Raw genomic sequence first — 19996 nt, 5'->3', positions numbered from 1 at the left:
GAGGTAGCATGGGAAGCTTTCTGTCCTGAGGACAAATTAAGGAATTGGATCTGTACAGCTGTTAGTCTGGCACTTTTCATGAGTATTAACCTCACTTAAGGGGCAGAGGGGAAGAATTGATCACAAAAAGCAGCTAATAAGAGCTAAACTCCAGCAAACACAACATTCATTGATACAGAGTGTAAGCTATAAATAGAAGCCAGTCATCTGCCTTCTGTTTCTTCTACCTTATACTATATGAACTACTGTAAATTGGGGCTACAAACAAGTATGAGAACAATTGTTTGATGCCACAGATTTACACTAGCTGAGGATCTGGCCCATGGAATTTAAATTGTGCGAGATATCTAGCAGAAATAGGCCACTGCCATTCATTGCCAGATTCATCTCTGATGGAAGTCTATTTACATGACTATACAACAGTATCAGTCTAGCAAGGAAGACTACCACAATACACTCATATATTGATTTCAGATTCAAAAAGTATGGTCCTCATGGACTATAAATACCACTGAGTTTTTAGCTGCCTGGCCAGTTTTTATGCAAAATTCATTCCCGGCACAGCTGGGAATGTTGTTTCTAACTACTAAAGGCCAACTCTGAATACTGAGATTGGAGAACAATTGCCATTGTTATCAGGAAACAGGGAGATCTTTCATCCAAAGCATATTACAGCTGTTACAGATGCTAGTATAGCTTCCATCTGTGATAGTGATGAATGGTGTGCAAGTGAATTAATGCTGAGATACTGAAACACAGAGAAGGAATCCTCCAAACGGGAGAATTGACTTTACTGGGAGACCAGGTATGGAATTCATTATTTTACTTGCTTGTCTGTTTTTGTTCTTTCTAAAACAGAGGGCAATTTAAATTAGTAGATTCTCCTCCCAGACATTCATTTAGGCTGTATATTTTCAATGGAGGACATTATGATTTTGGAAGAGGCATAGGAAGCAGTACAGTTTTACCTGCTCTACGAGTTTATTAGGGCTTGTTACATCACTATCCTACTGCTGTATATATTATTTAGGGGAGGTGATGTTTCAAATAATCTATAGATTTTTATAGAAATTGAGTTTAGAAAGCAATGGGAGAGAACACTGGCATATGTGATCACCTATGTGGGGCATTTCTGCCATGGATATTGATCAACAAAGGAATAATGCTACAAGGAACTGAGTGTTTTCTATGTGGTGCTGTGCATAGTTAACTGGTTAAGGTGGGAATTGAGGGCACACAGTAGCTCATTGAATCATTTCCCAAGTCTCCATCATTCTGTCGATATAGTTCTTATGCCCTCTGCTCTTCCCCTCACCTTTTACCTGCAATTCTGCCACACTGCAGCTTTAACAATTTATTAAGTTCCCTCTTCTTGATGTGTCCTATCCCTTGCATCAATCATGCCATCAATCCTGGTTTCAAGATCCAGTATTGTTTTACTATTTATTTCTGCCCTACTTTCTTCTAGTTTTCCCTTTCCACCCCTGTACCCCATCAGTGATTTGAATTTATCTCTCTCTAGGACCACAAACTGACTGGCTATGTTTATTTTAAGAGTGTTTGGGTATACCAAGCTAACCCATCTCTTGAATTGAGCTATATTAAAGTATATTTGTAACTAAATAAGATAAATTAATAGTATAGCGTTTCACACCTCAATACCTCAGTCAGTCACTATCTTTTAATTATGCATCTTGGCGTCTTTAATTTTTCAGCATCTAATTTTCAAACTCTTCAAAAGATGGCTTAGGAGTCAGCAGCATATATAGTCCACCAATCCTGATGGTGGTGTAATGTAGCAACAGTATCATATGCCTATGCTGCATATATAGGTTTGGCAGAATCCAGTTTTTATTTGTTTATCATTTACACACATACCAATGCTGGAGCTCTTCTTTTTATCTGTTTAAATTCAGTTGTGCAAACTTATGGGTTTTAAGCATTTTTTAAATTTTATCAATTTAATTTGTTTAGTTGCAGGAAATGATGGCAGTTTCATGACAGTACAGGTGATGATTCAAGAAGTTAAAGCTTTATAACAGTTAAAACAGAACTGTCTACATCACACGTCAAAAGATGCAAAGTAAAAATCATTAGGTCAACCTAATAAGTTCTCCAGCAGCATTTTTGTTCCTTTATCTCTATACATTTTGATTATTAATGGAAACATTTGTCAGTCTGTGTGTGCGGTGATGTCTACATGTACTGATATTTACCAATAAAATCCCCTAATCCTTCCAAGCCTGCATGTATAGCAGGTAGAGGTGGGGGTATTACCAACATCAGAAGCAGCAAAGGATTGAATCATGGGCTATAGGCCTTCTCTGACTTGTGCCAGTAGCTGAACTGGCTTTTGGGGAAAAGGGGAAGGTCATATCGTTGGCTGCTGTTCCCTTGGGTCTTGTATAAAGTGGAATTGACCTCAACTCGAGAACTGAGCCCACTGAACCTGATCCAATACTCACTGAAGAAGCCTTTCCATTGATTTAAGTGGACATCAGAGCAGACCTGTTGATTTCATTGGGAGTGGAAAGTGCTCAGCACCTGTCAGGGTACATTAAATGAATTTTAAAGAGAATTTTAAAGGATTCAGTTTTATGTTTCTGTGTCCATTAGTAGGGAAGTATATGTTTGACAGGAGGCATTTTCTCATTCAGGAGCAAGGAACTGAGTGAAAATGTTTTTAAAATTCATTTTCATACTGACCATATATTTTCCAAGCTTTTCATTTTTGCAATTTTATGGAAACAGGAAAAAAAATTCCTGGGCCCCACTTTGTTCACTTTAGTCATCAGGATTAATCCCATTGGTATAGGTAAGGACACAATTCCTACTTTCATTATTATCCTTCTGCTTAATTCCCACCCAAAATTATAACCCTTTGTGACAGACTAGTTTCCACTTGACCAATTATGATGTCACAAAGAGGAGTGGGAAATAAAAATAGGGATTAAGGAGCAAGTATAGATGAAATCCTACACAGAGTTCCTGTTTTAATGGCCATTTTCTTAATCACGAAGAATACAGGGAAGAGAAAGTTGGAAATAGTTGACCTATTGTGGCATAGGACCATATTCTATGGACTTCTATGCTTTCTATGGACCATATTGTTCAATGGTTTCCTAGATGGTCAGTGTTTTTTTTTAGGACTAGAATATGGAGTTACCACAAGCCCTGAATAAGGGGCAGCACAGAGTTGTAAAAGTCACAGTTTGGTCCCTAGTTAATCCCTCAACCTTTGTCCTTGCTCCAGGGAGATGTAATATGACAACCCTTTCCCTGATGCAAGTTGCTTCTCCTCCATGTCTTAGCTATGCTGGCCAAAACACCAAGCTGTGGAGTCACTTTGCCTGCCCCTCTTTGTCTGTTGCCCTTACCATGAAGATGAGCAAGGAGTTGCCACCTTGAACCGTAACTACCACTGATGCAGCTCTGTCATAGTTCTCAGGCTGCTGACAGGCACGTCCTACCAGAGAGGTGCTTAGAAGTCCTTATGGTGCCTCCATCTGCCTAAGTAGGAGCCCCAATGACACAATGTTTAAAAAATCTTTTTGGATTGATGAGGATGGGCCTTTTGGCTCCCACTCTCCTAGACTTACTCAATTCTCAGATTGTCTAACTCCAACAGGAGCAGAAGGGAACGGCACCAACCACCTAATCAGCTTGTCTTGGGGCTTACCCAACTTGTCTTTACCACCAGTATACCAGAGTCACTGTTTCCCTATATATGGAGGAGGGAAGAAGGAGGAGGGAGAGAGGAATGATACCGAGGGCCTTCATTGAGGGTAGTTGCCCAAACGCTTCCAGGAATCCCCTTTGGGAGCTATAGCACTGCCATCTGGCCTCTCCCCCACACTGCTCAGCAACTGCTGGGAACTTCATGTTTCTAAATCCTTATTCCACCCTTGACATGATTGATTGGGCTGGAAAAGCAGGACCAGCCTTGCCCGCAGCAGGTTTTTAACACCTTCATCACTGGTGCAGGGTTTATACATCGCATCATAGGCTGTTTATATGCCTCTTTACTCCCTTTTGTTAGCGTGCAGGGAAAGCCATGTACTCTTCTTTAGATACCTATTGAAATAGAGGATGTCTCCACTGCACTACTCTGTGGTGTATTCTGAAAAGAGGTCAGAGTATCGACAGAATAACTACAGATCAGGTGCTAAAAGATGGATACATACAGAAGTCATGATTTTCATCTAAGGATCTCCAAGCACTTTAGAAACAGCAGGCCAAATCCTCTGATGATGTAAATTAGTACAACTCCAAAGTCAGTGGAGCTGTGCCCGCTTACACCACCACAGAATGAAGCCCAATTAATTAAGCCTTGAAACACCTCTGTGAAATAGGGGGAAACGGGGCATAGTGGCAAAGACACTTTCTAAACTTGTTTCTCAGATTTTTGGTTCTTTTTGCATCTTCTAGCTACCCTTTCCACATAAGACATGTCACGGGTACTAAAGAATTCCACTTACTCATCAGCTCTCTGGCAAAAGGTTTTGACCCAATGCTAAAGTGATATTTTTATACAAATTACGTGTCTGGGTTGATGTGGTGGAGAGGCAGTTACTGATGAGTCAAACATTCAGCCACTGGATAGAGTGTTGGACTCTAATGTAAGATTTTAAATAATTTTGTTAGATACTATTTGTGTCTAAATACAGAGTATAACAAACCAGCCAGACAAACATGGTACAGTCATTTGTATGTTTGTCAGATTTTATTATGTAGTATATCTTCCTTTCTATTATGCAAGATAGCAAACCTTCGTACTAAGCGTGAATTTAAGGAATGAACAGGCCACATTGGGAAATCCCAAATGAAGAAAAAATGGAAATTAATGCACATGGTGGTCACTGTAAGACCTTCAGAGGGCAAAAATCCTATGAAACCAATAGTGTGGTAGAAATCAGCGAGCTTATTGCAGAGTCAGTCCTCAATGCTATGCTGCAATGTAGATGATCTCCATTATAAGTGGTTTTCTTGTTATATTAGAGCACAGGAATTTCAATTTCTTTAAAAATGTTATTGCCCATTGAAACTTCTTTATGATCTCAGCACAGGAGAAAAAAATAAGGCAAATGTTGAAGTGTTATATCAATTTGATCATTGTTAAATGTAGTTTTGTTTTGATTTTGCTTAAAAAAAACCCACAAAGGATTTTTTTTTTTTTTTTTGCTGGTGTAAGTTGGGAAAACTCTAATGAAGTCAAAGGAGCTGAGCCAGTTTAGACCAGAAGTCAGTTTGGTCCTAACGTTTATCAGGTTTAGTTGTTTTTTTGTGTTGCCAGATCCAATATTGAAAAAAAACAAACACAACCCACCAAACACAAACATGTACTTGCATTCAGCTATTATTGGTATATAATCCTTTCTGGATCTGCTCCCTGCTGTTCTAAGTATTGGACATGAAGACAGGAAGACAATATCTGCCCTGAGGAGTTTGTTGACTCTAGAAAGAATATTGCAGCCTAAAACCCCATATTTTTTCCCCTAAAGGAGAATCAAAACTAACCCTGTATGTGTTAGAAAAGATAATCACTTACTTCACATAAGGAAGTTCACCCAAGTAAGGGTGAAAATCAGCGTGATCTGTTGGCTAGGGAACTGAACTGGGAGTCAAGGGACCTCAGTTCCATTCCTGGTTCTGCTACTGATCTGCTGTGTAATCTAGGACAAGTCATTTCCTGTTTCCACTTCATGTTTTGTGTGTCTTGCCTATTTATACTGCAAGTTCTTCAGAGCATTGGCCATGTCCTGCTGTGTATTTGTACAGTGTCTAGCACAATGGGGTTCTGATCTCTGTTGGAGCCAACAGTTGCTACCATAGCACAAAGAATTACTCATCCTATGGACATAAAAATTGCACAGTTAATCCCACCTGAACTTTTAGTAATCCTATACATTGTTGATGTCAGGCTTAATCCTACACTCTTACTCAGGCAAAAAATTGGCTTAAATTGAGCATTTCGCCTGATTTATCGGTACACAGAACAGCACTTGGTTCATATGCGTCACAACCAGGTTGATGTGACAGACCATAAGCAGTAAGAGCCCATTGCCTTTTCAGTCGACCAGGTCAATGATCCACAAATAAAGAAAGGTTCGTGCAAAGTATTATAATATCTTAGAACTTTCTACTTTAAGAGTGCATGTGGCTAGTCCATTGTGTAAATCTGTGTTTTCAAAATTTGGACACAAACACAGTTACTTAATATACCACAACAGCTGTAAAGCAAATATTGAGACCTGTCAAATATATAACAGATTTTAAAGTGTTAAATATATATTTTACCGAATGCTACATACATATTTATACAAAAAGACAAACTTTTTTTTTCAAATCAGTTCTCATAGTTGGACAATGTATTTTGTTTGTTTTATAAAAATTAGGGATAGTCAGCTGTGATAAAACAACGACAATGACAATGTGAACAGTGGGTTCAGATGAAGTATCTTAAAGATGGTTTCAACAAATTAAATGATGTTTATGTCAAGTTTAAATATTGTTGCTTCTCCACTGATCAGTGGCAGATATCCAATTTCTTCTCCAATAAAAAATTGCCCTGCAAGGCTCCAGTGATGTTGGTTCTGTGCATATTTTTAGTACAACTTGATTTACAAATATACACCACTTTTGGAATAGAGGAGGTGTCAAACAGCACACAGGTAATTCTCTTTTTCCAGGCATCTTAGCCCAGCCACTAATGCCCAGTTTGCTGGGATGAACTCTACCTGGAGAACTGACTCTAGTTCAAGAGATTAAGACAGAGAGCAGAATCCTTTGCTCCTTGCCACAGCTTCCCAAGAAAAGCTACAACACCACCACTAACAACAATATATGATTTCTTCCAAGATTAAATCCTGGCTCACATATTAAGAAGAACTTGTAAGACTATGTGTAACAGCACCGTTTGGTGAACGCTGGGTATAACAATACATATTTTTTGCTGTAACATTACTTAAGAGTTGCTGTCATCCCTATTGTGACTATTGATTTGCAGTATTATGTCTGTGAAAACTTTTAACATCTAGTCAGATGTCTATATACCACAACCCTATCCGAAAAAAAATCCATTGTATTTAATAATGTGCTATGTTGCCTCCACATTGAAGAAAAGGCATTGTTATGCTACAGCTGCTAAAACTCAATTACCATAAGCTTGCTGTGAAATATAATTTTGTGAAGTCTGTATTTCTGCATTAGAAGAGACATCTTTAGTTGCAAGGGGAAGGTTTTAATTGCTTTCCCTCTGCTGACCAGGATCAGCTGATTAGTATTCAGACTAAACCTTAGCCATCTCATTCTTAGGCACTGGAAAAATAAGGAAAATGCATCATCCCGATGTCACAATAAGTGGAGGAAGAGCTAAGAGTCACTGGGCCTGATTCACACCAGCTGAGAATCAAGCCTACTCACATTCCAAATTACACAAAGTCTCCCCTATAGTGTTACCTACACATGAAAAGGAAGAGAGGTGGTAGAACAGCATCCAGCAGGTCTTCCGGGTACATGGCCAGGCAAATAAAGAAAACCCTAAATGCATTATTGTTAAAAATCTCATAAATGTGGTTAGCAATGCTACATTCTCCTCAGTACAATCACAAAAAGAAAGGAACAGAGTCACTGAGAAGCAACTTCTAATCTATCACATCCCTGTCAGATCGCTCAGCTGAGTTAGCAATATCTTGTCATCAGAAGTATAAATAGGCCAATGGCAGAGCTATTAAAGTCAACAGGAACATCTGACCTTTGACCAAATTAGTGAAGTTTTTAAAACCAAAACCAAATTTGAAACCATGCAACTGATAGGTACATAGAAATTTAGAATAATTCACATGAAGATGAAGCTACCCAATGATGGACTGTCCAGTAACATTCCCCAGAAAGGGAGGTTCAGGGTGGTAATTAATAGAGTTATTAACATTAAGTATTAGCTTATTTAGCAAGGGCATAACCCCTCTTTGTTTGAGAACAGCCTGTGTTCTGCCTTCCAGAGGGAGATGTAGTACTATGCCCACCACTTGCCTCAGTTTCCCTTTACCAGGACACTTTTAAGAACTCACTTAGTTTCCAGTTACCTTCTCAGCCCAAAGTTCTTTAATTCATATTTAAATAGTATGGCAGGGGAAATATTTAGTTTATCTAAATATAATATAATATTTTATGTATATATTATACTCACAGCAAATAAGTTAATAACTTAGTGAAGTTGATAACATAATTTATTAACAACGTAGTAAAAGCATCCTGATTGGTTAATAACTTAGACTGGTTGATATTAAAACATTATGTGATTTAATTATTATATGCTGCAAAGAGCCACAGAAGATGCACCGAAGAGCCATTTGCAGTTTGCGAGCCACAGTCTGAGTATCACTGGTCTAGAGTCACTACGCCGTTCACTAGAATTATTAATTCTAGTGGTCTAGACTTTAGAGAAGTGTAGGGGACACTTACTTTTTGCCTCTACTACATCAGTGATCTAGAAAACATAGAAAGTCTCTCTCTGATTTGCAATCTGTCAGATTTGGAATGTGGGTTTTTTTTGTTTGTTTTTTTTCCACCAGTGCAGTAGTCTCATTCCTTTCCTCTTCATTTGTCAGAGATTATTTGTTTACCAAGGGATAGGGGCCATTTTGTCAACACCGGAAGACAAAAATACATATAATCTATTTCTATTTTGGCCCTTATGCCCCTCCACGGTCTTTTCAATATTATCCCTGAATAGCAGATGAAGAACTAAAACTAGTGATGGATGTTATCAAAGCAGTCATTGAAATTTCTATAAAAGGTGAGCTAAGCCAGGTGCTGAAAAACCCAGTCACCACTTCCTTTCAATGATCACAATCAAAAGGGTTTGCCCTTCCCTTGATTAAGGTTCTATTTGGAAATTTGGCTCATTTGTTTAAAAGCTTAAGCATTCAAGCAGCTGATGTACCATAGAATAAGTTAATGTAGGTGTCCAAAGGTATTACAGAAAGTGAACAACAGGTAGGGAAACCCAGAGTGTGTAGGATTGATTGTCAGTATAGTTTTATGTGCGTGAAATGTGGTGATCTTTATTAGAATGGCACAAGGAACATCACATTGCAGTAAAATAATTTTGATGACATGGCTTGGAAATTGTAGGCCATTTATTTTCTGATTCCCAAGGTTGTTGTGGTAGACTCATGGGGAACATGCAATTAATTACTCCCATTTCAGATTTAACAAGGATTAAAAAAACAAAGGACAAGAAATAACAAAGATATGCTAAAGGAATATAAATGCAGCAGATAGTTATTATATAGGAGATGTTTCCTTAACACTGTAGAATACAATGCAAAAGTTCTGAATCCTATGCATTTGATGACAGTATGAGTGATTCAGACTCTCTGTTTAATTTTTTGCATACAAAAGAAAAATAATAAAAACAATATGCTTAGTTTATTTCATGTTATGTTACTAAATACAAAATTTGTGAACAATGAAGATACCCAAGCTAAACTGGATGGCATAGGTTGACCATTCTACTTAGGTTAATACAGATGTTTTAACAATGAAGTAATAAAAAAGTTATAGAAATATTTTAAATATAACCTTTTAAGGGGAACTTTATGGGCAAGTCTCTCTCTTGCCCATGAACCCTGCTTGAACATTTGCTTTGTGCATACCATATCCCGTATGCAAAGTCACCCAAAAAAAGAATGAACAAGTACCATTTTTGTCTCTGCTGTTGTGTGAACAAAGCCTAAAGTGGTATGCTTTTAACTCATATTTTGTACAAGTAGCCTGTGCTCTCTAAAAAGGGTTGACTTTTTGTTTTGTTTTGGTTTTTTTAGTCCTCTCAGGTTACTTTGTGTGACAAAGTTCCTCCTCTACCTTGGTGGGTCTTACGCTTACTGGTGGATTTGCTCGCCTTGGAGCTTCACGGCAGCCCTCAGCTTGGCCGTTTTTTTGAACCCACAGTCCAGGCCGACTCCTCCTGTGCCTGACCAGGAGTTGGGAGGTTTGGGGGGAACCCGGGCCCACCCTCTACTCCAGGTTCCAATCCAGGACCCTGTGGAATGCAGCTGTCTAGAGTGCCTCCTGGAACAGCTGTGAGACAGCTACAACTCCCTGGGCTACTTCCCCATGGCCTCCTCCCAACACCTTCTTTATTCGCACCATAGGACCTTCCTCCTCGTGTCTGATAATGCTTGTACTCCTCAGTCCTCCAACAGCCCACGTTCTCATTCTCAGCTCCTAGTGCCTTTTGCTCCCAGCTCCTCACACGCGCACCACAAACTGAAGTGAGCTTCTTTTTTAAACCCAGGTGCCCTGATTAGCCTGCCATAATTGATTCTAACAGCTTCTTGATTGGGTGCAGGTGTTCTAATCAGCCTGTCTGTCTTAATTGTCTCCAGAAGGTTCCTGATTGTTCTGGAACCTTCCCTGTTACCTTATCCAGGGAAAAGGGACCCACTTAACCTGGGGCTAATATGTCTGCCTTCTATTACTCTCCTGTAGCCCTCTGGCCCGGCCCTGTCACATTTTATTATTCCCATTTGCTCTCACTCTTGAAGAAAAGTACTGAAGTTGCAAATATTTTATAGTATATTTTAATTAGATGCTCACAATAATATTTATCTTGTGAATGAAACCCACCAAAGTATGGACCTTCATTTAATGTAGAAACTCCTTCCTCAGTTCAGCTTCATGTGCTTGTATGTAGAAGAAGTGAGGTAGGTACAAGAATCTCAATCTGCTGTTGGTCATTTTGAGGGATCCTAACAAAGAATTACTCCAGATCTTCCTTAAGCTTGTGTTCACAGTAACGCAAGATATATTAAGAAGACACAATATTACTAACATAGACATACTACTTACAGATTCCCTAGACAACAAAGACCTCACAGAGGATTTGATAACATTTCTGACTCATTGATGGTGTCCACAGGACAAGTGACCAAGGAAACTTTAATATCCACGTTGGCAACACCTCAGACATAGTGGACCAAATCTTCTTGTCCCCTCAGTCCACTGATAGATTTCCAACATGTGACTTTATGTGCAACTCACATAGCTGATCAGACTCAAGACTGGATCCTTAGCCTAGAAGCAGACATCAGAAAAGGTAGGAGCAAACCCTTCTGATAGAGCACTACCTCCTCAAAGCAGAGATCAAAACAAAACAAGGAAATAAAAGATTCTGCCTTTTATGGCTCACCCCCATGGAGACAGATAAAAACCATGCCCATCTGAACAGCTGAGAAGTGGACAATCAGTCAGATTCCATAAGGTGACACTGGCAGCTGCTACTGACACACTCATGCCGACCTGTATGCTTCACTTCCATCATTTCCACAGAATTCCATAATTATCAGTGCCTGGCAGTTCTGAATAAAACACTGTTGGCTGAAGAAGAATCCCAGTAAGACAGGGCATAGGGATGATGTTGGCGTGAGGAGAGGAAAATGTTTTGAAGACCAGAATGTTAACATCATAGAATCATAGAATATAAGGGTTGGAAGGGACCTCAGGAGGTCATCCAGTCCAACCCCCTGCTCAAAGCAGGAACAATCCGCAGCTAAATCATCCCAGCCACGGCTTTGTCATGCCTGACCTTAAAAACTTCTAAGGAAGGAGATTCCACCACCTCCTTAGGTAATGCATTCCAGTGTTTCACCATCCTCCTAGTGAAAAAGTTTTTCCTAATATCCAACCTAAATCTCCCCCACTGCAATTTGAGACCATTACTCCTTGTTCTGTCGTCTTCTACCACTGAGAACAGTCTAGATCCATCCTCTTTGGAACCCCCTTTCAGGTAGTTGAAAGCAGCTATCAAATCCCCCTCATTCTTCTCTTCTGCAGACTAAACAATTCCAGTTCCCTCAGCCTCTCCTCATAAGTTATGTGTTCCAGTCCCCTAATCATTCTTGTTGCCCTCCGCTGGACGTTTTTCAATTTTTCCACATCCTTCTTGTAGTGTGGGGCCCAAAACTGGACACAGTACTCCAGATGAGGCCTCATCAATGTCGAATAGAGGGGAAAGATCACGTCCCTCAATCTGCTGGCAATGCCTCTACTTATACATCCCAAAATGCCATTGGCCTTCTTGGCAACAAGGGCACACTGTTGACTCATATCCAGCTTCTCGTCCACTGTAACCCCTAAGTCCTTTTCTGCAGAACTGCTGCCTAGCCATTCGGTCCCTAGTCTGTAGCGGTGCATGGGATTCTTCCATCCTAAGTGCAGGAATCTGCACTTGTCCTTGTGGAACCTCATCAGATTTCTTTTGGCCCAATCCTCTAATTTGTCTAGGTCCCTCTGTATCCTATCCCTACCCTCCAGCATATCTACCTCTCCTCCCAGTTTAGTGTCATCTGCAAACTTGCTGAGGGTGCAATCCACACCATCCTCCAGATCATTTATGAAGATATTGAACAAAACCAGCCCCAGGACCGACCCTTGGGGCACTCCACCTGATACCGGCTGCCAACTAGACATGGAGCCATTGATCACTACATGTTGAGCCCAACAATCTAGCCAGCTTTCTATCCACCTTATAGTCCATTCATCCAGCCCATACGTCTTTAACTTACTGGCAAGAGTACTGTGGGGGACCGTGTCAAAAGCTTTGCTAAAGTCAAGGAACAACACATCCTCTGCTTTCCCCTCATCCACAGAGTCAGTTATCTCGTCAAAGAAGTCAATTAGATTAGTCAAGCATGACTTGCCCTTGGTGAATCCATGCTGACTATTCCTGATCACTTTCCTCTCCTCTAAGTGCTTCAGAATTGATTCCTTGAGGACCTGCTCCATGATTTTTCCAGGGACTGAGGTGAGGCTGACTGGCCTGTAGTTCCCAGGATCCTCCTACTTCCCTTTTTTAAAGATGGGCACTACATTAGCCTTTTTCCAGTCGTCCGGAACTTCTCCCGATCACCATGAGTTTTCAAAGATAATGGACAATGGCTCTGCAATCACATCAGCCAACTCCTTTAGCACTCTCAGATGCAGCGCATCCGGCCCCATGCACTTGTGCTCGTCCAGCTTTTCTAAATAGTCCCGAACCACTTCTTTCTCCACAGGGGGCTGGTCACCTCCTCCCCATGCTGTGCTGCCCATTGCAGTAGTCTGGGAGCTGACCTTGTTTGTGAAGACAGGGACAAAAAAAGCATTGAGTACATTAGCTTTTTCCGCATCCTCTGTCACTAGGTTGCCTCCCTCATTTAGTTAGGGGCCCACACTTTCCTTGACTTTCTTCTTGTTGCTAACATACCTGAAGAAACCCTTCTTTTTTACTCTTAACATCTCTTGCTAGCTGCAATTCCATGTGTGATTTGGCCTTCCTGATTTCACTTCTGCATGTCCGAGCAATATTTTTCTACTCTTCTCTGGTTATTTGTCCAATCTTCCACTTCTTGTAAGCTTCTTTTTGGTGTTTAATATCAGCAAGGATTTCACTGTGAAGCCAAGCTGGTCGCCTGCCATATTTACCATTCTTTCTATACATCAGGATGGTTTGTCCCTGTAACGTCAATAAGGATTCTTTAAAATACAGCCAGCTCTCCTGGACTCCTTTCCCCTTCATGTTATTCTCCCAGGGGATCCTCCCCATCAGTTCCCTGAGGGAGTCAAAGTCTGCTTTTCTGAAGTCCAGGGTCTGTATTCTGCTGCTCTCCTTTCTTCCCTGTGTCAGGATCCTGAACTCGACCATCTCATGGTCACTGCCTCCCAGATCCCATCCACTTTTGCTTCTCCTACGAATTCTTCCCAGTTTGTGAGCAGCAGGTCAAGAAGAGCTCTGCCCCTAGTTGGTTCCTCCAGCACTTACACCAGGAAATTGTCCCCTACACTTACCAAAAGCTTCCTGGATTGTCTGTGTATCGCTGTATTGCTCTCCCAGCAGATATCAGAGTGATTTAAGTCTCTCATGAGAACCAGGGCCTGTGATCTAGTAACTTCCATGGGTTGCCGGAAGAAAGCCTCGTCCACCTTATCCCCCTGGTCCGGTGGTCTATAGCAGACTCCCACTACGACATCACTCTTGTTGCTCACACTTCTAAACTTAATCCAGAGACTCTCCATTTTTTCTGCAGTTTCATATTTGAGCTCTGAGCAGTCATACTGCTCCCTTATATACAATGCAACTCCCCCACCTTTTCTGCCTTGCCTGTCCTTCCTGAACAGTTTATAACCATCCATGACAGTACTCCAGTCATGTGAGTTATCCCACCAAGTCTCTTTATTCCAATCACATCATAATTCCTTGACTGTGCCAGGACTTCCAGTTCTCCCTGCTTGTTTCCCAGGCTTCTTGCATTTGTGTATAGGCACTTGAGATAACTCACTGATAGTCCCTCCCCTCTCGCACGCTTCTGCTCTTGCTTCCTCCCAGTATCCCACTTCCCCACTTACCTCAGGGCTTTGGTCTCCTTCCCCCGGTGAACCTAGTTTAAAGCCCTCCTCACTAGGTTAGCCAGCCTGCTTGCGAAGATGCTCTTCCCTCTCTTCGTTAGGTGGAGCCCGTCTCTGCCTAGCACTCCTCCTTCTTGGAACACCTTCCCATGGTCAAAGAATCCAAAGCCTTCTCTCCAACACCACCTGTGTAGCCCTTCATTGACTTCCACGATTCGACGGTCTCTACCCAGACCTTTTCCTTCCACGGGGAGGATGGACGAGAACACCACTTGCACCTCCAACTCCTTTATCCTTCTTCCCAGAGCCACGTAGTCCGCAGTGATCCGCTCAAGGTCATTCTTGGCAGTATCTTTGGTGCCCACGTGGAGAAGCAGGAAGGGGTAGCGATCCGAGGGCTTGATGAGTCTCGGCAGTCTCTCCGTCACATCGTAAATCCTAGCTCCTGGCAAGCAGCAGACTTCTCGGTTTTCCCGGTCGGGGTGGCAGATAGATGACTCAGTCCCCCTGAGGAGAGAGTCCCCGACCACCACTACCTGCCTCCTTCTGTTGGGAGCAGTGGTTGTGGAACCCCCAACCCTAGGACAGTGCATCTCATGACTTCCAATCGGCGGAGTCTCCTTCTGTTCCCTTCCCTCAGATGTATCATCTAGTCCACTCTCCACATTAGTACCTGTGGAGAGAACATGAAAACAGTTACTTACCTGTATCTGTGTTGCTGGTACATGGACGCTCCCCTTTCTTCTTCTGGAGGTCACATGTGCCAAAGTTCTTCACTGTCCTCCTGTCCCCGCAGTGCAGCCTGCTCTGAATCTTCAGAACGTTGTGTCCGTAGAAGCATATCCTGACGTCTGTCCAGGAAATCTTCAGTTTCTCTTATGCAATGCAGGGTCGGTACCTGTTGCTCCAGACCTTGAACCTTCTCTTCCAATATGGAGACCAGCTTGCACTTTGTACAGACAAAGTCGCTTCTGTCCTGTGGAAGAAAGACAAACATGGCACTTCCAGTGCAGGTCACAACAGCTGAACACTCCGCATCCATATTACCTTCCTTCTACGAGCTTCCTCAGGAGTTGTAGTAACTACTCAGAGAAGCCGGCAAGATGTAAGCCTCAGTAGGCTCTCCCCAGGTGAACTCCCAGGCAAACTCCCTCTGTTAGCCTCTCTGCTGTTCGCAGCTGACTGGCTTTTTAAAACAGTCAGGCCCACTCAAGGCTCACCTGGAACAAAGCACTCCCAATTCACACTTTTCAAACAACCAATCAAGCACATGGTCAAACTGTCAAACTGACAGTGACCCCACAACAGACACTCAGATCAAGAGTCTGTCACCAAGTTGTCAAATTGCTCTTCCCTTGGAGTCCCTTTCGGACTTCTCACAATTGCTGGAATCTCAACTACCTCCAGCTGTGAAAAACGCCTTATTCCACGTGAGACTGGTTAAAAGACTGAGCCTCATCCTCTCAGATAATTGCTTTGTCACTGCGGTCCACACTTTTTTGTCCCCCAAGCTGATTACTGCACCATATTATCCAATGGAATGTGCACTTCAACTTTACAAAAGCCTCAGTCAGTCCAGAATGCAGCAGCCTCCCTCCCCCAAAAATTCTAGCAGTTCAGAGAATCTCATTCTGGTGATCTGCTCATGACAATGTGACACAGAAAATAATGTCAGTTTCAAAATTGTGATCCTAATTTTTAGGACACTCCATAGAACTGGTCATGGGCATTTCAGACAACACATCTCTGTAGGTGACAATAATCTCTCTCTCAACAGCCCTGTTCCTCAGGAATTAAGACATTAAAACCTCAAGGGTGAAGCTTGGGAGAGTGGGAGACAGGACTTTCTCATCCACTGGAGATTATGATCACATGAATTAGAATTAAGAGGAAGAGGAGCATAAAGCAATGGAGACAAGAGAGAAGAGAGAAGGAGGAAATAAAACTAAACAAAAAATAAGCAGAAAAATTTAGAATCAAAAATTAATCTGACTACCTCAGGGTAAGTGAGAAGGAAAATCAGACCATTGGCTAATTGTAAATTTTTGGCTTCCAACTCTTTAGGAAGTACTCAAATTTTACAGTAATTGGTACCATTTCAAAAATGCATGTGGGAGACAGAGAAAGAGAGAGATTTGGGTTTAGAACCAAATCCATATCTTATATTGAACTAATAGAATCAGGTTCAGTGTTTCAAAAGTACTTATAGGTTATAATCTGCAAAGAATTATTTTAATGAGGACAGGACTGACCAGATAAGAGATATATGTTTTTAGTCATAGAACAATGAAATGTTACTTACAGGACTTTAAACAAAAGTAAATTAAAAATGACAAATAGAGACAGACATTTTCCTCACTCAGAACTTTCCCCCACAATCAAAATATATTTCAGTTCACATTATGGTAAAACCAAAATACAATAACAATCTGCTGTGTTTTATATTAAATGTCATTTTGTTCATTCATTTTCAGTTTTCCTTTACACTGTATTGTAGAGAAAATCTTGAAATGTCCCTATATAACAAGTATGTGTCTAGAGACATATAGCTATGTCATGTAAGTGAAAGAAATAAGAAACAACCAACTGCCATAGATAATACTCCTATGCTTTTTGGATCATAATTTCAGTTAAGCAAAAAGGCAGATTTTGTTTACAAGTATGCTTTGACATTTGAGTTCAGTTATCACCATGGTAGAATACTAACCTATTAGGTCATTTACATCATCTAAATGGGTGTCTGAGTAATACAACATTCAAAGAGTAATTGAGAACAGAATAGTGATTGTATCCCATCAAACCAGGCTTTATAATCAAGTAAATAATACTTGGAATGTAGCAATAGGCCAGTTAGATAGAATGTCTGATTGGCTGATATTTAGACAAGGAATTTGAATTGAAATTTGACAAGAACACTGGAGAGAAGAAAATGAAAAAAAATATATAAAGATTTCTTTCAAAAATAATTGCATGCATAGCTAAATATAGCTATAGTTTGAGTCTGAAAAGGTATTCTCTGTGAAATTGATGGTTGAAGACTGAAGTCTAGAGATCTGACAATTCAGGTGTGCTAGAGCATCGGCATCTGGCACTGCAATTATCTGCATATCTTCCACTCACAAATACTGTCTTTATTTATTCAGACTAGTCTTATATCAAATCCATGGCTCTGGGCTCCTTTGCCATGCAGATAACAAATAGCAAAGATAGAAAGTAAAACTTGACCAAAGCAGAAGTACTTATTTCTCCCGTACTACTGAACATGATTTGATCCAGTCATATGACTAATATAGTTTAAAACAACACACTTTCCAACAAGATACACATTCCACTCTCAGTTGCCTCAGTCCTTTGCCGATGACCATTCAAAGAGCTGGTCTTAGCAATGTGCCTGAAAAGTCAACAAATTGGGTCTATTTCTGACCTTGTGGGAGGTAGGAGGCCATTACAGAGAATGTTCTGCCAGAAGCTCCCTCACATTTGTAGTGAAGAAGATCAAGAGTCTCTGCTCCTTGAATACCCAACTCAAGTTCACAAGTTTCACGTTGTCACAATATACCGCAGCAGGCAGTGTCATACCGTTACACACTTAACATTGCCTGTTCCTTTGGATTTCCTTACTAGAATCATTTATATACTTCAAGAGCTTTCTATCGTTGATTAGCTACCTATTCATATGAAAATGGCTCAGCTGGTCCAATCTGTAAAATATGCATTCATTTAATGAGGATCCTGGCACTGGAGGTATGTGGAATCTGTTACATACTAAGCGAGGCTTTCTTATCGGAATATTGCAGAAAGCAGAATGTGCGTTAGCAAATTATTTTTATTCACAACACCAACTTTAATCTCCGTCTCATGAGTCATAAAATACCAGATGATCAAAATAAGAAAGAAGAGTCCCAGCCAGGGTTGGATAAGGTGCTGCTGGAGTTCTAATGTCCTCACTTTCAATATAGCTGGGAAGTTTCTCAAGAATTATAAATCCATGTTTTTGTAAATGAAATAGGCCATGAGGTAAACCTAAGAGTAGAACTGTAATTAATTTTTTTAGCTATACAAAACAGAGAAGCCTTTGGAAGAAGAAACAAAAGTAGTCTGCTGTTCAGGTGATTCAAGATGGTTTAAATAAGTGTTAACACAAGACTTCACTCAGAACGCAGACTAAAGCTGCACTATTTTGTGGGGTTGGGCTTGTTAAGGAGAGGGTGGAAAACCTTTTAATTAAATTATGCACATATCTTTGAACTTCTTGTATTAGGTCAATATCCTAAAGAAAAAGAGGACTCGATTCTGTACTCTGGTCCCGACTCAGCAAAGCATTCTCTCATGAGTTTAACTTGAAGCACATAGATAGTGCCATTGAAGTCAATGAGACTATGTATGTGCTTAAAGGTAAACTCATGCTAAAATACATTGTTGGATCAGGGCCGGACCACTGAACACTTAGGAAGTTCATGCATGTGCTGAGAGGGAAGTTTTTCTCCCACTGTTCTAGACAGACAGAATAAAGAGCATTCCGTTTCCTTTCAGGAAGCTCTGATATCCAGATCAGATAGGTTGAGCTGCTCAGATAAATGATCCTTACATGTTGGGATCACGACTCAAAATAAGCCTTGTAAGCTTTTCCCATCCTTTTACACAGTGACTGTGCTGAACTGGTACAACTGGCCCTGAAATATTTAGTGAAACTGTGACAGACTAGAGAGACAGGCTGACAGTGTTTCCTGCCTTTGTTTGCCAAGTTTTGTCCCTCTTGATTGTAGCTTTGGCCTCTGTGAACAACTCCCTTAACTTAAAGGGCCAAGAAGCCCAGAGGGTTAAGTGAGCATGAAAACTCTCAAATGAAATACAAAAAAATTGCAACCAGACAATTCAGTCTATATAACTGGATCTGATTAATATATGTTTGTTCTTCTGGGCCTGCTCTGACCCTCACTGAAATCAACACTAAAACTCACCATAATTAAATGACAGTAGGCTCAGTAAGGGGACCGTATTTTCAAAAGCAAATGCCCAGAGTTTTATTGGCAACATGGTTAAAGGTTACAAGATACTCAAGCACTCAACTTTCTGGTTGGCTCCAATTGGGATGGAAAAGCTGCACCTGGATCAGTGGAGAAGAAATGAAGAAAGGGTGAGCTGTGTTCCTTTCCCCCGCGGCCCTCAAAGAGGGAAGACAAGGAGAGACAGAGAGAGCACAAGTGCCCACTCCCTGCATTCACACTCCTCAAGCACCTCAAGGGGCCAGAGCGGAAGTCTTGAACAAGTTTTTGCATTAGCTAGACTGGTTTGCCAATGCATAAACCTCATATAAAACCCAACAAGCTTCATCCTCATATTATGGTTAGAACAAAACACACACTCAATACATAGTGACAGTGAAACGAGGCTATACAAGGCATTTTGTATCAAGATAGCAATATGACTTGCACAGACATTTTGTCATTATAAAACTCTTTATATCTTGACTGAGAAAATGTCAGCCAGGACACTTTAGGCATCCTGCATATAAATATTTTTGGAACTTCAGATGAAGACCCATGAGTCTCCCAGTAAAAACTAGGACATATGTTTTCTTTAAGGTTGAAACTCTTGTTTAAACATA

The 19996-nt window shown here is 40.8% G+C and overlaps 1 protein-coding gene across 1 annotated transcript in view; it reads left to right on the top strand.

The window, feature by feature from the left end:
- Nucleotides 1-695: 695 nt before the first annotated feature.
- CDH19 (cadherin 19) overlaps nt 696-19996 on the top strand; it is a 168360-nt gene continuing 149059 nt past the window's right edge. Inside the window, exon 1 of the mRNA XM_048840165.2 lies at nt 696-805. The gene's annotated coding sequence lies outside the window, so the exon portion shown is untranslated. The remainder of the gene's footprint in view (nt 806-19996) is intronic.

Source organism: Caretta caretta, chromosome 2 (genome assembly GCF_965140235.1).
Source record: "Caretta caretta isolate rCarCar2 chromosome 2, rCarCar1.hap1, whole genome shotgun sequence".
Classification (NCBI taxonomy): domain Eukaryota; kingdom Metazoa; phylum Chordata; order Testudines; family Cheloniidae; genus Caretta; species Caretta caretta.
This window is presented reverse-complemented; position numbering and strand designations above follow the sequence as displayed.